The 21,800-nt window shown below is 37.1% G+C and overlaps 1 pseudogene; it reads right to left on the bottom strand.

The window, feature by feature from the left end:
* Positions 1–8,648: 8,648 nt before the first annotated feature.
* The window catches only part of LOC114034629, a 91,505-nt pseudogene continuing 78,353 nt past the window's right edge, over positions 8,649–21,800 (bottom strand).

Raw genomic sequence — 21,800 nt, 5'->3', positions numbered from 1 at the left:
CGAGGGCCATGTTTAGATCATTATCCAGGTCTTCCTCACTATGAAGGCTAAAGTTACTATTTCCTGTAATTTCCTGGTCAATTATTTTGCTTATTAATTGGAAAGATTGCAGTGAAATGATGCCACTCCTAATGAAAGTGTATATGTTGAATAAAGTAAGACTTACCTACCTTAGTTTCCAGGTTCTACCAGTACAGTGATGATGGCTGGTTACTCACATCTATGAATTACTTTTGGGCTCACTGGAAAACAAAAATAAAAACAACAAAAAAGCATCCCTTCACTCTCCTCCCTTCAGACCCCTACCCCCGCCCTGCCCTCCAAAGAAAAAGACAAAAAGTGGTATCACATTGGGCTTGCCAGTAAATCTTCAACTGAAGTGTAACTATGAATTATTTTTGCCTGCAGGAATGGACAAAAAATAGGCCCAGGGAATATAGTCTGTAACAAATAGGGAAATTTACCCTCAAGTCAACTTGTAATTAGGAATGTTACATATTCTAAGGCTACTTGCCAGGGCTGGCCACAACAGGGAAATACATAGTTTAGACAGAAGATGGTTCCTGCCCGCAGGAAGATTATAGTCAAGCAAGGTGTTCATTGTATCATAAATTGAAGTATAAAGATGGTGTATTCTATATTCCTTTTAAATTTACAAATGAAAAAACTGCAACCTAGAAAGATCATAAGATCATAGATGTTAAGGGAGAATCATCTTCAGATATCATCTAGACCAACTTTCCTATTTTACAGATGAATAAATTGACACCCAGAGATATGTACAGTCAAAAAAAATAATATAGTTCAGAAATAGAATTTAGATCAAGGTCCTCTGATTCCAGAGACAGTGTTCTTTCCATTGGCTCACTGTGTGCACAAGGTCACATAGTTGATAAATGGCAGAGGTGGAATTTGAACCCAAGTCTTTTGGCTACAAATCCAATATATTTTCCAGTTCCCCACTTGGATACAATATATACACAAATAATCATTAGATTCTACTCTGTTTGGGAATAATTCTAATTCTATCTCAAATGGGGAAAGGTGTAGAATTAAGTAAAAATGAAAAAAAAAAACTTCTAACATACTTTCCATCCTTTTAATTGTTTGACTAAAAATATATGAAATTTCCCTTGCTCCCTGGGTGGTGTTTTCCATGGTATCCTATAAAGGTTACTTTAATATTTCAAAAAAGATGAATTAGTATATTGATATGGACATTTTTCCCACAGATGTAGATTATAATGCTAACCATGACTTCATTGAAGGGCTTCATGAGTTCCTGGGGATAAAATTATTCATCATATGTTGTCCAGTTTCCTCATGAAAAAAATTTCTGAAATTAGCTTAGTTAGTCCTCAGATAACAGATTCCTTCATTGGGCCTGTACTGGCAGCATTTCCAGTTTGATCAGTTAAACCCTGTGGAGTCTCCTCCATATCAGGGTATGACTTTTGTAGCCAATTACTTAATCAACCTTTTAGCAAAATTCTAGAGTGTGCATGTCACATCCAACTAATTGTAGCTTATACAGGCACATGATTAGTTTCTCAGCTGACTGTGTGAAATATTTGAATAGATGGAGTCCCTGATGTGTGGCTTTGAATAACTTCAGCCAGGATTGATGAAATGTCTAGGGGTCTCTGTTTTTCATGAGTCATTAGCAGTGGACCCAGCATGTTCCTCCTGGCTTTGGCCTGCCTATCTGGCTCAGAGTATTGATTTGTGGTTTCATTATCAATAGCTATACAAATTCCCCCTTCTTCCCCCCTCCCTGTGCCCCAGTCCCACAACACTCATCAAACAGTAATGAGTCATTTGTTATATTTCAAAAGATAAGCATTCTGGTCAAAATATATTGGTACATGACCACAACAGCATCTGGAATGGTGGCAGTATGTGGATCTGTAGATATAACTCCTCCACAAGGCAACTGGTCCCAGGCTTTTTCAGTGGCTGTCCCCAAAGCCTGGAATGCTCTTTCTTCTTATCTCTGCATCCTGGCTTCCTTCAAAACTCAACTCAAATCTTATTTTCTACAAGAAGCCTTTCCCAGTCTCACTCAAAGCAAGTGCCTTCCCTCTAAGACTACTTCTGATTTACTTTGTACTATGTTCCATGTACATAGTTGTTTGAGTGTTTTCTATTCCATTAGAATGTGAGCTCCTTGAGAACAGGGACTTTAAATTGTTTTTTTTTATTTAGTAAAATTTTAATTTTTGGAATAAAAAAGCAGTTCTATGATATAGTATAATAAAAAGATGATTACACACAAAACTGCAAATCTATTAATTACAACTCTTGATTCCTTTTAAATATATAATAAAGTTATCATGTAAATTTTTTTTACCTTTTTTTCTCCGCCCCACCTTCCTTAGAGATGGCCATCATTATTCAGAAATGTGTGTGTATTTGTGTGTGTGTGTATACACACACACACACACACACACATATATAATATAGAATCATTCTATGCATACTTCTATTTATCAGTTCTTTCTCTGGATGCAGATAGCATCATCTTTCATAGCTCCTTTGTAGTTAATTTGGGCATTTATGAAAGTTAAAATGACTTTGTTGCTCAAAGTTGTTCTTCAAACAATACTGTTGTTACTGTATGCAATATTCTCTTGGTTCTGTTCATTTCACTCTTCATTATCTTGTGCAAATCTATCCATGTTTTTCTAAGATCATTGAGATCATAATTTTTATAGCACAGTAGTATTATATCACAATTATATACCCCGACTTGTTCAGCCAATCCCCAATTGATAAGTATCCCTTCAAATTCCAGTTCTTCACCACCACAAAGAGAGCTGCTGTAAATATTTTAGAACATAGGTTCTTTTCCTTTTTCCCTAATCAATTTTGGAAATAGACTTAGTAGGGTATTGCTGGGTGAAAGGGTATAGTCAGTTTAAGAGCTCTTGGCATAATTACAGATTGGTCTCCAAAATGGTTGGATCAGTTCACGGTTCTAACAACAATGAATTAGTATCATGTATCAAGAACATGAGTAGTATTTTGAAACTGTGCTCTGCTACTCAATGGGACTGTTTTTATCTTTCTTTGTATTCTTTCCGCTCAGACTAGTTCTTGGCAGGTAGTAAGCGCTTAATAAATAAATGCTTGATATCTCTTGCCTAGTTTTTACCCACACTCATTATTCTATGCAATCCTGTTGATGACTTAATCTTGTCAAAGGCTTGTTTCTTCCTCTTCCTTTGTTTGGATCCCATTCCATTATTTCTGAATAGTCTAGCCAGTCACTGCCCTTTAGATAGATGTCCTATTGTTCAATCTTTGCTCTTATGGAAAGCAGTTTTCATGCTTATTAAATATCCCTAGGGTTTTGTTTCAGCCTGAACATCATCATAAAGCTGACCTTAATAAGTTTTTATTACTCCAACTAGGCTATTGTGTAGCATTTGTAATGTCACTATAACTTATATTTATATAAGCACTTCAAGGCTTATGACATCTTTTTTGCCCATTGGCCCTGTGAGGTAGATAGTAAGAATCATATTATGCCCATTTGGCAGATGAGGAAACTATGGTTCTGAGAGGTAAATGACTTGCTAGTGACTTATCAGTTAATAACATTAGATCCAGGATTTGAACCTAAATGTCTCCTGACACTAAGGAGGCACTGTGGCTTGTGGCATGGAGCAAATAGTACTAAGAGAAAAAGAAATGAAATATAATGGAAAGAATGCTGGTGCCGTAGTCAAGAGATCTGGGTTCAAATCCCACTTTTACTACTTATTCTCTATCATGTTGGGTGAGTCACTTAACCTCACTGGCCCTCAGTTTCCTCATCTATAAAATGAAGGGCTTGTAACATAAGACTTCTTAGCTGTCTTCCAACTTTAGATCTAAGATCCTATGCTGTTCCAGTCAAGTCAACAACATTTATTAAATGCTTACTATATGTCAAGAATTGTGTTAAACGTCAGAAATGTAAAAGCAAAAACAGCCTGTACCCTCAGAGAGCCCTTGATATAATTCCAGAGACAGCATATGAACAATATGTACAATAAAGATATAGACAAGATAAACTGGAAAAAAAATCTCAGTGGGAAGGCACTAGAATGAAGGGGAAATCAAGAAAGGGCTGCTGTGATTTCACTGGCATAAATAATCCCCAGTAAGGAAATTCTCTCTACCAATGAGTACCTACTTTGTAATATACAGTCTTAGAGAACTACTTTAACAGAGCAGTAAAATGACTTGTCTTGGGTTATACTACCCATATGTGTCAGAAGTAGGATGTGAACCCAGGTTTTCTTGAATCTGAGGTCCATGTCTATCTACTGTATCATGTGAAGCATTTTTTGTTTGTTTGTTTTTGCTTATAGTGTAGGCCCTATGCTTGACCTGGTTTCCAGGTTTCATTTTAAATAGTCACATCTTTGACATTTCTATGCATTAGAAAATTATTATTTCATTCATGTAAATGGTTAAAAATAATTTTATTTCCCTCAGAAAGCAAAAGGAAACTGGGCTTTGATATTCTGATCAAGAACATGAGTAGAATTTTGAAACTGTACTCTGCTACTCAAAGGGCCTTGTTTTGGAACATCAGTTAAAGAGAAGAAAGACAAAGAGGATGTCCTTCAGGGCCTTGAAAAACTAATTTTGTTTTGTCCAACACACAGCCAACCTACAAAGAGAACTTATCTTCTTCCTCTGCTGAATAAGTGTGGCCCACTGATGTAAGGAAGATTAATGCATCAGGAATAATTCAATTACATATTTGGAATTTTGAGTCCTCTAAACATTAATTGAGAGTAATTTATCTGGATTGAAAAACTTTGGGGAAAAAGATAAAGGTCAGATTATGTGAGGAACTGGGACTGAGGGAATTAAGAGGTTTCTGGGTAAGGAACCTAGAAGCCACTCACAACAGTAGAGGGTGTCAATGAGCTGATGAAAAATATACTTACTTAATAGAAATGGAGCAGATGCCTGGAGAAGGCTGGAGCTCAGGGCAGAGCTACAAGAGCAGACAGAAGATAAAACAGAAGGTGAAGACAAAGACAGAGTGGAGAATAGGGTATCAATTCAATGAATTCAGAGGGCTCAGCCTGGAAGGAATCTGCAAGGGTTCTAAATCAAAGGAGGAATGCAGTTGCCAGTGGAGTAGGTACTTAGAGTATGATTTGGGAATGTGAGGGTTTCACAGGATTGAACAATTTTTGGGGGAGGTGAGGGTCTAGTCTTTTTGCACAGCCTGATAATCCTATCCCACAGGTTTCTTATAGGGTTTGTTTTGTTTCTTGTTTTTTTTGTTGGTGAACCTCTGATATCAGGATTACATCTGACAAGCTGAAACAAAATATAATGTATTAAAATTTTCATTCCTATTTACCTTTTAGAGTAAATTTTCCTTCTTTTTCTTTCTTTCTTTCTTTTTTTTTGGACTGGCTTTCAGCATTAGCTGAGAAGGCAGTTGATAATATCATGATTCTGGGCACCAGGGTACCAAGACAGACCCTGTTGCTAAATGTATCCTCTATTTGGGCACAACATTAGGAATTCATTCCCTTGAGTTTTCCTTCCTCTGGTACTTTTCTGAAGTATATGTATTTCTGTGAAAGTTGGCAAAATTATTTGAATATGTCTATGTTCCTTCTGACAAAAGAACTCCAAAATATTGAGCCAGCACATTTAACTAGAGAAGAAAGGAATATATGGTGTCTTTACTTAATATGAGCTTTTCCTGCTTTGTGATTATGCCTATTCCTGGCTCTAACTTAGAGCTGAGAAGATTTTTTTTTCCTGTGTCATAGTCTGTCTTCATGATGCCAAACCAACTTTTAAATAAGTTTTTTTTTTAAATTATGCAATGCCAAATAACCAGTTGGGTTTTACGTTTTTTGTTATTATGGTTAAATTGGCTGGTTATTTTGGCATGATGAAGGCACAGAAATTGTGCTATTTCCATTAGACCACACATAATAATTTGGAATTTTTCCTGGAGTGAAAAATGAATCAGTTGTTCATGCCCTTATATAAAGAACAAATCAACATCCCCTCAATAAAAACCAATAAAAATGGGGGTGGAGCCAAGATGGCAGAGTAAAAGCAGTGACATGCCTGAGCTCCTCCCCAAACCCCTCCAAATACCTGTAAAAATGGCTCCAAACAAATTCTAAAGCAGCAGAAGCCACAAAAAGACAGAGTGAAACAAATTTCCAGCACAAGATAACCTGGATGGTTGATCTGAAAGGAATATCACTCCAGGTGGGGAGAGGAATGCAGTTTGGCATGGGCACACAGGCAAAGCAGGCCTCGATGAACCTGGAGCAGGCCTCAGGGTACTGAATCACAGACAGCTGTGATGATTTCCGGACTTCTCAACTCACAAACACTGAAGACAACATAGAAGATCAGGGGGAAAAGTCCATGACTGAGAGGAAAGAGAAAAGCCCAGTCCCAGCCCCAGTCCCTGAGTGTGGCCCCAGGGTGGTGGCTGCTTCCAGAGCTTCTGGCCACAGACTGAGGGGTAATTGAGTGACTGATCAGAGGGGAACCACAGGGATCTCTTTGCTGGTGCTGAGGCAGGATTCTCTTGCTTTGCCCTTGCTTGGATCTGGGTCACAGTTCAGGGTGGTGGTCATGGGGCAAGTTGGAGCACTGGTGTGGTGGACCTTGTAGTGGTGGTGGAGAGGGAATCCTCATCACAGTTCCAAGGCAGAAAACAGTGCTTGTGGTCATTTATAGACCAGAGCACAGTCCAGGAAAGCAGTAAACACCTCACCCCTTATCATACCACCTTGGAAGAACTGAAAATTTACAAGTCCCTAGAAGTATCTCTGAAAACAGCTGCACAAAACCCCCAAAGCTTAGGACAGTACATTCTCCACATTGGAAGCAGACCCATACCTTAACAAAGAGTTTAAAACTCAAGTAATTGGCTGGGATCATGAGCAAACCTCACAAAAGAGTCAGACCATAGAATATTACTTTGGTGACAAAGAAGATCAAAACATACAACCAGAAGAAGACCACAAAGTCAAAACTCCTACATCCAAAGCCTCCAAGAAAAATATGAATTGGTCCCAGGCCATGGAAGAGCTCAAAAAGGATTTTGAGAAGCAAGTAAGAGAAGTAGAGGAAAAACTGGAAAGAGAAATGAGAGTGATTCAAGAAAATCATGAAAAACAAGTCACTATCTTGCTAAAGGAGCCCCCCAAAATACTGAAGAAAATAACACCTAAAAAATAGCCTAACCCAAATGGCAAAAGAGGTTCAGAAAGCCAATGAGGAGAAGAATGCCTTAAAAAGCAAAATTGGCCAAATGGAAAAGGAAGTCCAAAAGCTTACTGAAGAAAATACTTCCTTAAAAATTAGAATGAAGCAATTGGAAGCTAGTGACTATGAGAAATCAAAACACTGTAAACAAATGCAAAAGAATGAAAAAATAGAAAACAATGTGAAATATCTCATTGGAAAAACAACTGACCTGAAAAATAGATCCAGGAGAGAGAATTTAAAAATTATTGGACTATCTGAAAGCCATGATCAAAAAAAGAATCTAGACATCATCTTTCAAGAAATTATCAAGAAAAAACTGCCCTGATATTTTAGAACCAGAGGTCAAAAGAGATATGGAAAGAATCCACCAATCACCTCCTGAAAGAAATCCCCAAAGGAAAACTCCCAGGAATATTGTAACTAAATTCCAGAGTTCCCAGGTCAAGGATAAAATATTGCAAGCAGCCAGAAAGAAACAATTCAAGTATTGTGGAAACCCAATCAGGATAACACAAGATTTAGTAGCTTCTACATTAAGGAACTACAGGGCTTGGAATATAATATTCTGGAGGGCAAAGGAGATAGGATTACAAGCACAAATCACCTACCCAGCAAAACTGAGCATAATCCTTCAAGGGAAAAAATGGTCATTCAGTGAAATAGAGAACTTTCAAGCATTTTTGATGAATAGACCAGAACTGAATAGAAAATTTGACTTTCCAATCCAAGACTCAAGTGGAACATGAAGAGGTAAACAGGAAAGAGAAATCATAAGAGACTTATTAAGGTTGAACTGTTTACATTACTGCATGGGAAGATGATATTTGTAACTCATGAATCTTTTGTCAGTATTAGAGTAGTTGGAGGGAAAAAATTATGTATGTAGAAAGAAAGAGAGAGAGAGAGAGAGGGCACAGGGTAAATTGAAGATGAAAGGGTGATATCCAGAGAATAAAATTAAGGGGTGAGAGAGGATAATAATGGGAGAAGGAGAAAGGGAGAGGTAGAATGAGGTAAATTATCTCAGATAAAGCAGACAAGAAAAGGCTTTTACAGTGGAGGAAAGTGGGAGAAGGTGAGAGGGAATGAGTGAATCTGACTCTCATGGGATTTGGCTTAAGGAGAGAATAACATACACATTCAATTGGGTATGGAAATCTATCTTACCCTAGGGAGGGGAAGGAGACAAGAGAGCAGGAGGATTAGAGAGGGGAGGGCAGATTGGGGGAGGGGGTAATCGGAAGCAAACACCTTTTTTTTCAGGTTTAAATACATCCTTTAATGTTGAGTACTTGGCCCCATCAAGTGACATTCACCAAGAAAAGTTATAACTGCACAATTCTCTAAGCTGAGGGATAAAATTCATCATCTGAAGTGTCTTGAATTTTTCAGTGATATTTTCACCTCCGTTCATGTTTAAGCTCCTTGTAAATCACACAATAGTTAAGCAGGATGTAAGCAGCAAGGACCATAGAGACACCACCAATCCCGCCTTTCTTCACATCGATGTACTTATCAAAATACGCATCATGACCTCTATGAAAAGCTTTGACAATCTCACTAGGGGAAAAATCCCGCTTCATAATCCAGGCTGGTAGCTGCTGCAGTTTGACATTTAGGAGTTTATATTCTCTCAGTGGTACTGAAAGTGATGTCTGGGATGACTTCTTGCCACCTTGGAGTCTGACAAGTCTAGGATGCTAGAAGCCTAGGACACTAGGGGCTGCTTGAAGCAAACACTTCTAATGAGGGACAGGATCAAAAGAGAGAATAGAATAAATGAGAGGTGAGATAGGATTAAGGGAAATAGACTTAGTTTTTTCACAACTGCTAATATGGGAGTGTTTTGCATGACTACACATGTATAAGCTTTATCAAGTTGCTTGCCTTCTCAATGAGTGTGGGTAGGGAGGGAGGAAGGGAGAAAATTTTTAACCCAGAGTTTTAAAAACAAATGTAAAAAAACTATTTTCATATGCAACTGGAAAATAAGATATACAGGCAATGGGGTATAGAAATCTATCCTGCCCTACAAGAAAATTGAAGGGGAAGGGGATAAGACAAGGGGGGGGGCAGAGATAGAAGGGAGGTCAGATTAGAGGAAGGGTTATTCAGAATGCATGCCATCTTGGGGTGGGGGTAGGGATGAGATGGGGAGAAATTTTAGAACTCAAAATCTTGTAGAAATGAATGTTGAAAACCAAAAATAAATTAATTAATAAAAAAGAGTTACTCTTTAAAATCTAGCCTAACGGGTATCAGAGGTGTTATTCATTCCTGAACTGTGTGAGAGATTGGGCTAAGTTACCTCTAAGAGTCTTTCTACCTCTAAAAAAAAATCTGATTTTATGAATCTAAATTTCATTATTCTTAATTCCAGAATTCTTTTTTTTATGATTTGTATATTGAAAGAGAGATTCCAGTATCGAGGTGGTGATGAGGTCTAGAGGTTTAGGGGTGCTGGAACCCTAAAATCATGACACACAGGTTCTGCCTGAAAAGATTTGGCCCAGGCCTTCATTTATTGGTTTATTGGAACATCTGCCATGTTGGCCAGACTCTTGGGGAATCTGAACACCTGTGAGCTATTGGCTAGGTTCTTTTTTTTAAAAATTTTTTTAATATATTTTTTTATTTTTATTTTTTTAATTTATTTTTTAATTTTTATTTTTCAACATTTACTTCCACAAGATTTTGAGTTCCAAATTTTCACCCCATCTTGCCCCTTGCCCCACCCCAAGATGGCATGCATTCTGAATACCCCTTCCCCTAGTCTGCTTTCCCTGCTATCTCCCCCCCCTTCCCCTTCTATTTTCCTGTAGGGCAGGATAGATTTCTGTACCCATTTCCTGTATTTCCTATTTCCCAGTTACATGTGAAAACATTTTTTAAACGTGTTTTTTTAAACTTTGGGTTCCAAATTTTATCCCTTCCTCCCTCTACACCCACCCTTATTGAAAAGGCAAGCAACTCAATATAGGCTGTACTTGTGCAACTATGCAAAACACTTCCATAGTAGACATGCTGTGAAAAACTAACTTTATTTCCCTTAATCCTATCCCACCCCCCCATTTATTCTATTCTTTCTTTTGACCCTGTCCCTCCTTAGAAGTATTTGCTTCTGATTACCCCTTTTTCCAATCTGCCTTCCTCTCTATCTGTCCCCTACTCTCTTGCCTCCTTTCCCTCCTATTTTAAGACAGATTTCCATACACAATTGAGTGTGTATGTTATACCCTCCTTAAGTCAAATCCTATGAGAATGAGATTCACTCATTTCCTGTCACCTTCCCCCAGTTCCCCTCCACTGTAAGAGCCTTTTCTTTTCTGTTTTTTTTTGTGAGATAATTTACCCTGTTCTACCTTTCTCTTTCTCCTTCTCCTAGTATAATCCTCTCTCACCCCTTAATTTTATTCTCCAGATATGACCCCTTCATCTTCAACTCACCCTGTGCCCTCTATCTATCCATCTATCTATCCATCTATCTATCTATCTATCTATCTATCTATCTATCTATCTATCTATCTAACTATCCATCTATCTATCCATCCATCTATCTATCTATCTATCTATCTATCTACATACATATGATTTTTTCCCTCCAACTACCCTAATACTGACAAAGGTTTCATGAGTTACAAATTCCATACAGGAATGTAAACAGTTCAACCTTAATAAATCTCTTATGATTTCTCTTTCCTGTTTACCTCTTCATGTTCCACTTGAGTCTTGTATTGGAAAGTCAAATTTTCTCTTCAGCTCTGGTCTTTTCATCAAGAATTCTTGAAAGTCCTCTATTTCACTGAATCACCATTTTTCCCCCTGCAGAATTATACTCAGTTTTGCTGGGTAGGTGATTCTTGGTTGTAATCTTATCTCCTTTGCCCTCTGGAATATTATATTCCATGCCCTGTGGTCTCTTAATGTAGAAGCTGCTAAATCTTGTGTTATCCTGATTGTGTTTCCACAATACTTGAATTGTTTCTTTCTGGCTGCTTGTAATATTTTCTCCTTGACCTGGGAGCTCTGGAATTTGGCTACAATATTCCTAGGAGTTTCCCTTTGGAGATCTCTTTCAGGAGGAAATTGGTGGATTCTTTCCATTTCCACTTTGCCCTCTGGTTCTAAAATATCAGGGCAGTTTTTTCTTGATAATTTCTTGAAAGATGATGTCTAGATTCTTTTTTTGATCATGGCTTTCAGATAGTCCAATAATTTTAAAATTCTCTCTCCTGGATCTATTTTCCAGGTCAGTTGTTTTTCCAATGAGATATTTCACATTGTTTTCTATTTTTTCATTCTTTTGGATTTGTTTTACAGTGTCTTGATTTCTCATAAAGTCAGTAGCTTCCAATTGCTTTATTCCAATTTTTAAGGAAGTATTTTCTTCAGTAATCTTTTGCACTTCCTTTTCTATTTGTCCAATTTTGCTCTTTAGGGCATTCTTTTCTTCATTGGCTTTTTGGACCTCTTTTGCCATTTGGGTTAGGCTATTTTTTAGGTGTTATTTTCTTCAGTATTTTTTTGGGTCTCCATTAGGAAGCTGTTAACTTGTTTTTCATGATTTTCTTGCGTCACTCTCATTTCTCTTCCCCATTTTTCCTCTACTTCTCTTACTTGCTTCTCAAAATGCTTTTTGAGCTCTTCCAAGGCCTGTGACTGATTCATACTTTTCTTGGAAGTTTTGGATGTAGGAGCTTTGACTTTGTTGTCTTCTTCTGGTTGTATGTTTTGATCTTCTTTGTCACCAAAATAAGATAATATAGTCTTACTCTTTTTGCACTGCTTGCTCATGATGCCGACCAATTACTTGAGTTTGAAACTCTTTGTTAAGGTAAGAGTCCATTTCCAATGTGGAGAATGTACTGTCCCAAGCTTTGGGGGTTTGCACAGCTGTTTTCAGAGATACTTCTAGGGACCTGAAAAGTGTTGGTTCTTCCAAGATGCTATGATAAGGGGCGAGGTGTTTCCTCTCCGCCGCCACAACAAGCTCCACCTCACCAGCGCTCCTTCTCACCCCAGGACTGCCCCTCAGAACTGTGACCCAGATCCAAGCACAGGTGAAGCAAGAGATTCCTTTCTCAATACTGGCAGAGATATTCCTGCAATCCCCCTCTGATCAATCACTCAATTCCCTCTCAGTCTGTGGGCCTGAAGCTCAGAAGTCAGCTGCTGCCCTCAGGGTGGCTGAGACCTAGCTCCTCCTCTCACTGCAGTAACAGACTTTTCCCACTGACCTTCTAAGTTGACTTTGGCTTTTGTGGGTTGAGAAGTCTGGAAACTGCCACGGCTGCCCACGATTCAGTCCTCTGAGGCCTGCTCCAGGGTTGCTGCGGCCTGCTCCAGGGTTGCTGTGGCTTGCCCACCCACGCCGAACTGCGCTCCTCTCCCAGCCCAGAGCAATATACCTTTATGATCAGCCATCCATGTTGTCTTGGGCTGGAAATTTGTTTTACTCTGTTTTTTTGTGGGTTCTGCTGCTTTGGAATTTGTTTAGAGCCATTTTTTGTAGGTATTTGGAGGGGTTTGGGGGAGAGCTCTAGCAAGTCACTGCTTTCCCTCTGCCATCTTGGGTCTGCCCCCTATTGTCTAGGTTCTTAAGGAATCTGAGTTTTTGGCTAGCCTCTTAAGAATCTGAGCACCTTAATGGAGATAAGATGGACCTTATATACAGAAAGACTGTGGGAGAGATCTAGGGAGGGAGAATGGAGTCTACATATTTTTAAGGGTGGGAAGTGAACTGGGGCCATAGGGAGGCAAGACAATGGAGGGCTAGCCTAGGTTAAGAGTAACAGAGAATTGGGAGATTGGGCCTAGGCAATGAGGAAAGGTCAGTTGATGGAATTATACCCTCAGGCAAAATCCAGAGATTTGACCATGTGGGAAAGTCCAGGGTTTTTCCTTTCTGGGGTCTGATCCTAATCCCATCAGTGGTAGTTGGACTAAATGTTCTTCAAGGCTCTATCCTACTGAATTTGAATAGCACTAGAGTAGAACAAAGAAATTTACCAGATAATTTACCTGTCAAATAGGCAAGGGCTGTAAAAATAAAAGAAAAAAAGTATTTTCAGATAAAAAAACATTAAAAGTTATTTTTAAAAAATCACAACACAATCTATCTACTGCACTGTCATTCACCATTGTGACAAAAACTCCTTTCCCAAGCATGGGAGCACAAGACTTAGTTGAATGCCCAAAGATGATCTATCCTCCCCTCACCCCACCCCAATTTTATAGGTGAAGAAACAAAGGCCCATTGAGGTGAAGTAACTTGGTTGAAATCACAGAAGTAGTAAACAATACAGTATATGTGACATAAGGAGATTACTTAATTTAAAAAATCAATTAACAAATATTTATTTCTCTTCTCCCTATTTTCCCCATAAACATAGTTCCCACTGAAAACATTGGAATTTATCTTTTTTGACTATGTAGATTATTTTGGAATGCACAAAGTAGATTTTTCCACAAAGTTATAAATGTGAATATTGGACTTTAATATTGGTACTGAAGAGATAGGGATGAGACTTATTCCTATTGGATGTGGGGTGTGACTAGATGAATAAGCTCAAGTCTCAGATGGTAACTTTAGAGTATGAATATGTGAACTATAAAAAAAATTGGATGCTTTCAGAAATCAGGAATAAACTGGAGACAGAATGAATAATGCCTACTCATAGAGGTACTTCAGAGGTTGCCAGAAAAGGAGAAGGTTAACTAGGAGTAAGTCAGCTACTGGAAAGATTGAAAGCATGGAACATCTGCTAGGAAACTGTCCAGGCCAAGAGAAAGGATCTGTGGAAGTGACACTGGCTAATGAGGTACTGGAAAGAGTTCTAGGAAACCTGCAAGTTGAGGTTTGGATTTTTTAAGCAGAGCACTGTTGGTTTAGAACAGATCTGTGGCACCAAAGACTTAGAGTGAAGAGAGAGTCTAGAGACTGTTTAAGTCCCAGTCTTACAGATGAAGAAATGGAAGCTAAAAGAGATTCAATGATTTGCCCAGGGTAAGACATTGAGTAAGTGTCGTAGATGGGATTTAAATCTAGGTTCAATTAGCTCTACTCTTTTTACTACACCAAAAAGATTTCTCAGGAACCAAGGTAGCTTAAAGAAAGAGGTTTTGTTTTCTATATGAAGGTAGAAACTTAAGTATACTAGAAAGGAAAGGCAGAGTGATCTGAGAATTTGGACTAATGTAGGAACTCAACAGGCAAAATAGATAATAGCAGAAAGACATAGATCTATACAGTAAACAAAAAAGCTAAATTGTAACTAATGCTCTGATTCTGTAATTGACTATTATGTCTGCAGCTTGCACCCTGAAATTCTGAAGCATTGTAGAAAAAATAAATGCATATTTTAATAATCTGCCTTTGGATATGCTAAACCAAAGAAGACAGTGTGAAGGATAAGTATTGCAGAAGAAGTGCTGATGACCCAAGGGCATGATCTTTTTTTTTAAATTCATTTATTTTTAGTTTTCAACATTCACTTTTGTAAGATTTTGAGTTCTAAATTTTTCTTCCTCCCTCCTTTCTTCCCCTCCCCAAGATGGTATACAATCTGATATAGGCTCTACATGCACAATCATATTAAACATATTTCCACATTAGTTTTTTTGTGAAAGCAGAATCAGAACAAAGGGAAAAATCATGAGAAAGAAAAAAAACAAAAAAGAGAGAGAGAGAAAATAGTATGCTTTGATTTGCATTCAGACGCTATAGTTCTTTCTCTGGATGTGGATAGCATTTTCCATCAAGAGTCTTTTGGAATTGTCTTAGATCATTGCATTGCTGAGAAGAGATAAGTCTATCAAAGTTGGTCATCACACAATGTTGCCATTACTGTATACAATGTTCTCCTGGTTCTGCTCACTTCACTCAGCATCAGTTCATGTAAGTCCTCCCAGGTTTTTCTGAAATCTGACTGGTCATTATTTCCTTTTTTTTTCTTTTTTTAGGCAATTGGGGTTAAGTGACTTGTCCAGGGTCACACAGTTAGTAAGTGTCAAGTGTTTGGTCTAAGGCCGGATTTGAACTCAGGTCCTCCTGACTTCAGGGCCGGTGCTCTATCCACCGTGCCACCTAGCTGGCCCTGGTCATTATTTCTTGTGGAACAAAAATATTCCATTACATTCATATACCATAACTTGTTCAGTCATTCCTCAATTGATGGGCATCCCCTCAATTTCCAATTCTTGGCCACCACAAAAAGAGCTGGCATAAATATTTTTTGTACGTGTGGGTCCTTTTCCCTTTTTTATGATCTCTTTGTGATACAGACTTAGTAGTGGTATTGCTGGATCAAAGGATATGCCTATTTTATAGCCCTTTGGGTCTAATTCCAAATTGCTTTCTAGAATGGTTGGGTCAGTTCACAATTCCACCAACAAAGGCATGATCATTAAAAACAAAAATATTTACTTGAGTCATGCCAGTAGAAAAATTACCAAACAATGAAAATTGTCAGAGAGTCTTATATTCAGTGACCAATGTGCCACAACAATCACATAATTATTTTTCAGAAATGAATGCTTATCTAATTTTAAGAGACAGAGAAAGTCAGAGTCAGAGAGATAAAGACAGAGACAGAAAAAGATCAAATAGACAGAGAGACAGAGATAGAGAGATACAGAGACAGAGAGAGAAAGACAGTACAGACAGAGTCAGAGAGAGATATTGATAGAGACAGAGAAAAACAGAGACAAAGAGAGTCAGAGAGAAGAAGGAGGAGGAGGAGGAGGAGGAGAAGGAGGAGGTGGTGGGGGTGATGGAGGAAATGGTGAAAGAGGTGGTGGAGGAGCTGGAGGAGGAGGAAACTACCATGGTCAAAAATGAAGTGGTGATAATGTGAATGGGGAAGAAATTAAAAAAAAAAATCTGGAAAGACTTACATGAACTGATAAAGAGTGAAGTGAGCAGAACCAGGAGAACATCATACACAGTAACAGCAATATTAACGGTGAACAACTGAGAATGACTTAGCTATTCTCAGCAATACAATGATCCAAGACAATCCCAAAGGACTCATGATGAAAAATGCCATCTGCCTCCAGAGAAAGAACTGAATACTGACTGAAATATATTATTTTTCTCTTTCTTTTCTTCTTTCTTTCTTTCTTTCTTTCTTTCTTTCTTTCTTTCTTTCTTGCTTCCTTCCTTCCTTTTTTCCTTCCTTACCTCTATAAGATTATAGAGCAATATTGTTTATTGTTCAGTCATGTCTGATTCTTTGTGACCCCTGTGCAGTTTTCTTGGCAAAGATATTAGAGCGGTTTACAATTTCCTTTTCCAGTGGTTTAGGCAAACAGAGGTTAAGTGACTTGCTCAGGGTCACACAGCTAGTAAGTGTCTAAGACCTGATTTGAACTAAGCTCTTGACTCCAGGCTCAGTGCTCTTTCCGCTGAGCCACCTATCTGCCTCTAGAGCAATATTACCAGTAGACATTAATGCTGAAAGACTCCAATAGATTTGTGAGTTCATAGATACAGATCTTAGCTTTAATAATGCAGATCAAAATCCATCCATGTTCCACATCCTATGAAAATATGGTCCCTGACCTGTGATAAATTAACCAAAAGGGCCCATTCAACATTATGAGGACCTTCCTTACATTCTTCATATGCTGCAAGAATCACTAGAATGGGCTGTGATTGTTTCTTGCTTTTGCTATGTGACAAGCCCATCTATTTTTTCCAGTCTTATATTTCTCTGATAATATATTTTAAACCACTTCTCTTGCATAATTACTGATTTATAATGTGTTGCAGCCTACTCAGGCCCACCCTATACCTCTCATTGTCCTTTAAATGATCCTCAACTTCAGTGCTTCAGAGATTATAACATTCATAGCCATACAACATTGACCAGGGGATATTGCCATTAAAAAGTTGGGCCTTTGCTTTTGGAAAAAGCCTGAGGTCATCAAAATAATTTCTTCAGTTTCGCAAAGGAAGTCCACTCTCCTCTCTTCCTAAGGATCACCTTATATAAGAGGTGGTCATGGTAAGGTTTTGCAAAAAGATCACCTTGTAAATAAATTTACTTTATAAATTATTTTGGTCAGTCTTCTTGTTATAGCAATTTCTATCAAATTATTATAATTTATATCTTTGCCCTTCCATCTACAATCCCTTTTCATCATTAATAACTTGTTTAAATGAGTCAGGTTTGAGTTGTTTAAATTATATATATTTTTCTTTCATTTTTATTCTTTCTTTTCCATTTATAGTAATTTAATTCTAATCTTTGTTTTACTAAGTTGGTAGTTTGATGGAATATACCCCACAATTGATTCTGTAATTTCAACCATATAAATATTGGGTTGTTTTTTATTTTGTATAGTCTAAACATTTTTTTTTTTGGTTTGTGTGATGTTATTTGGTGTTTACAATATCCATCACTTTCTGATCCTTTTTTCCCCTGGAAGAACATAGTCATTTTGCATGGAAATAGGGTTTCTGTATAATTGACATATCTTGATTTTTCTTATTCCTTATTTTTGATCCATAATTCTTATCATTGTTGCCCCATACAACATTTGTATTACAGGTTACTGAATATCAAAGTATGTGATGATGTCATGTAGAGGGTCCTATCTCATTCTTTGTAGAATTTTGTTACCTTTACATTCTCTAAAATATTGTTTCATAAATTGCAATTATTTTTGTAGTGGCATTTTGGGAAATACTTCAAAATGGACATATTACACAAAAATGATATTTCTTCTTGTTCATAATATTAACTTGTATTTATAATATACTTTAAAAGTTTAGAAAGCATTTTAATGTCATTATCTTGTTGGATCCTTACAAAAAACCTGGGAGGTAGGTGCTATTATTATCACCATTTTACATATGAGGAAACTGAGACTGACAGAGGTAAAGTGGCTTGCCCAGGATTATGCAATAGGTATGTAAGGCATGATTTAAACTTAGGTTTTTATGACTCTAAGTCTAGGACTGTTTCTACTATGTTACCTCCCTGCCTAATGTTGGCTTTGGATACATATTAAATCTAGTCCCACCAATTATTGCACAGAATCACAGAATTTGACAATTGGAAAGGACCTTAGTGGTTATCAAGTCCAACCCATAGAGGAATCTTCACCATAAGATACGTGACAGAATCCTCTCTAATGAAAACATGGGTCACTCTCCGACCCTCCCACTTTGCTGTAGTTTCCTTTTTCATTTCATTTATACTTCTGCAATATATTAAAAGTAATATGCTCTGTTTTCCCAGGAGAATATCTAGTTATTGGTTATTGAATAATTTAGGCTACCAAGTGTTAATTAAATGATGGCCTAAAAACTGTATTTTTCTTGGCTCTCAATCCCTTCTTCCCCTTTCTGCCACCTTCACTGCAGAAGAGTAAGAAGGGTAGACAGGACTGAAGGTAATTTTGTATTTTTCTTTGTTTCACAAGTTGCCATGGTTAAAAAATTCATCACCAAGTGGCCAAACTACTGATGATGAATGTCTTTGTACTTAACGAGGTTCCTCAGAACACAGATGTAACCTGTTTCAAGGGTTGACCTTGAAGCCTTTATAGCATGCAAAGTTCACAATCTAATAGCATAGTCCTCTAGAAGCCAGGGTCACTTATTTCCATGTCATTATGAGAAATAAGAATAGGTCTTTGTGGATGTAGGCAAAATTATTAAATAAGCCTAAAGACAGCCTGGAACTACCTGTATATTCTCACAAATCCTAAAGTCAGAAGAACAAGATCTATCTTTCCTATGCTCTCACCAACTTTGCTCCTCATGCAGATAGAATATTGAAGAATTGTCCTCCCTTCCAATAAAAAGTGTCTTATACACATGCCAGACTTGAGCCCCAGGTTACACAAGGATGTCTACTCTCTATTATCATTATTTGCCATAACTCTAGGGACACTAACAATACTAATAAGACTTTTTAAAGAAATTAAGGGAATAAACATAGGTAAAAGAACTCTATTTGCAGATAAAATTATAGTTTACCTATAAAACCCTACCAAATGGATGAAGAATTTAATGAAAGTTATTAATAGCCTCAGTGAAATAATAAAAAACAAACTAAATCCACAAAACCATCTACATTTCTGGATATATTTTTTTTAAATCCAGAAGGAAAGAGATGGAGAAATTATAAAACCTATGAAAGGCATACGATATCTAGGAACACATAAAAGTTATACAAAAACCACTACAAAATGATTTTTCAAAATAGAAATAAAAGGAAACCTAAATAATTCAAGGACTTTCAATATCCATTGCTTGTCCATGCCAAGTATATAAAAATGGCAATGTTGTCCTAATTGCTATATACAGTTACAAATTATGAAAGATATGCTTTATAGAATTTGATACAATAATGATGGAAATAACCCTTGTAGAGACTCAACTGAACTCTTCTAGGCACCATAGCCCTTAATTCTTCAGCAGCCATAACCATTGAAAGCCCAGAAAAGAAAATTCTTACCATTAAGATCTTCATTACTGACAAGTGTTTCATTATCAGAAATAAGTAGTTTTATTCATAAAATGAAATAAAAAAGATTCATATCCATGTACCTTCCACTGTACCCTAAGATCTCTAGAACTTTCTATTTGCCCTGAAGCTGAAATCTTCTCCATGTGTTGTTTCATCATTAGAATGCAAACTCTTTTACTTTTTCTATCTGTATCACTAGTGCTTTAGCACAGTGATTTGTATACAGTAAGTCTTTAACATGCACTTTCATTCACTCAATCATTCATTAATTTGTTCATTTGTTTTTTTTCAATTAACTACTGGTCAAGAATAACAAGGGATATAATAACAAACGTTGGAAAAGAAGGGGAATTGATGCTAACAGAGCTCAACTTATAGAGAAAAAGAAAATGCATTTCAAAACTAACTTGTATTAGATAAAAAATAGAAAAATAGATTAGTGGTATAGATTAAATAAGATGATATAATACTAAAAACAAATCGTCATAGCAATTTAGTGTTTGATAATCCTAAGTATGTAGCCTACTAGGAATAGAATTCTATTTGACAACTACTTGTAAAAGTGAGAAAAGTACAATGATAAAGATTTTTTTGGGAAAAATTTTCTATTTTTTTCCAATTATATGTAAAAACAATTTTAACACTCATTTGTTAAAAATGAGTTCCTAATTCTCTCTTTCCCTATCTCCTATTCCCCCCTCCTTGAGAAGGCAAATGATTTGATATAGATTACACATGTGAAGTCATGCAAAACGTATTTTCATATTAGCCATGTCATGAAAGAAACACAGAACCTCCCCCCCCAAAAAAAACCCAAGAAAAATAAAGTAAAAAAAGTATGCTTTGATTTGTACTCAGACTCCATTAGTTCTTTCTCTGGAGATGGATAGTATTTTTCATCATAAGTCATTCAGAATATGACAATGGCTTTAAAAAAGCATCTCACAACATTTACAACAATAATAGATAAATTATATAAATATAAGACAGTGGAATGAAAGCTTCTCACAACTGTGGATGGGAGAACAAGCTAACCAATATAGAGTAGAAAATATTTTAAAAGACAAAATAAGCATCTTTGTTTATAAAAAAAATTTTAAAACACTTTGCACAAATTATGGTTCTTTTGTTCTTCCACATGCATTCTGTCTTTGCCCCCTCCCAAAAGACTAATCTTTTGGACTTGCCTCTCCTTCAGCAATTGAGGAAGGATTATTGAAATCAAATTGGGTGATTCTGGTCTCTTAGCCAAAATTACAAGAGGCAGAGGAGTCCCATTAAATAATTAACATCCTTCAATTGTCAGAGAAAGGAGTAATCACCTATACTTGAAGGCCAACCCACTTTGCCCAGCTGTAACCAATTGTAACATTCCCCAACCACCCAAAACTTTTCCCATCCTGTGTTTCAATAAAGAGGGTATTCCCTTTCTCATGGGGGTCATTTGCCTTCCTGAGGTGGTCAGCCTGACCCACTTTATTAAGTTATACATGTCACTGTGAATAAACTGACTTTGTTTGGAGAACTACCGCAGTTTCCCTTTATTGCATTTTACTTGCTACATGGAGTAAGGATGGAGAAAGGAGGAAAGAACATACAGGGGCAGAAGGTCTGAACTGGGGATAGCAGTGTGAAATGTACTAACTTCTGTAAGAAAAGTCCTATTTCCTTCAACTCTACAACTTGAGATATAATACCTTGAAAGCCAAATTCCTCACTGCTTCAACCAGTGGTTTGCTATCACTTAAAATATGGAGAACTCCATTTTAAAGTGCAAAACAAACAAAGAAACTTCCCAGAGTCTGTTTATTGGATCTAAGAAATTCAATTCAACATATTTATTAAACAAATGCCATGTGCTAGGCAGGCACTGTGCTAGGCACTGGAAATACAAAGGCAAAAATGAAACAGCTTTTCCCCTGAAGGAAATTACATTGTGGGGGGTAGGGTGGGGGTGGGCAAGGTGGATAGTCTAACAAAAATACAAACTAAATATATGTTTTATAAAACTAGACAAAATAATAACAGAATACATTTGGAAGAGCAAAAAAGTCTATA

This window comes from Vombatus ursinus, unplaced genomic scaffold, assembly GCF_900497805.2.
Source record: "Vombatus ursinus unplaced genomic scaffold, bare-nosed wombat genome assembly UNPS02009062.1, whole genome shotgun sequence".
Lineage (NCBI taxonomy): Eukaryota > Metazoa > Chordata > Mammalia > Diprotodontia > Vombatidae > Vombatus > Vombatus ursinus.
Note: the sequence above shows the minus strand (reverse complement) of the source record. Positions and strands in the feature narration are given on the sequence as shown.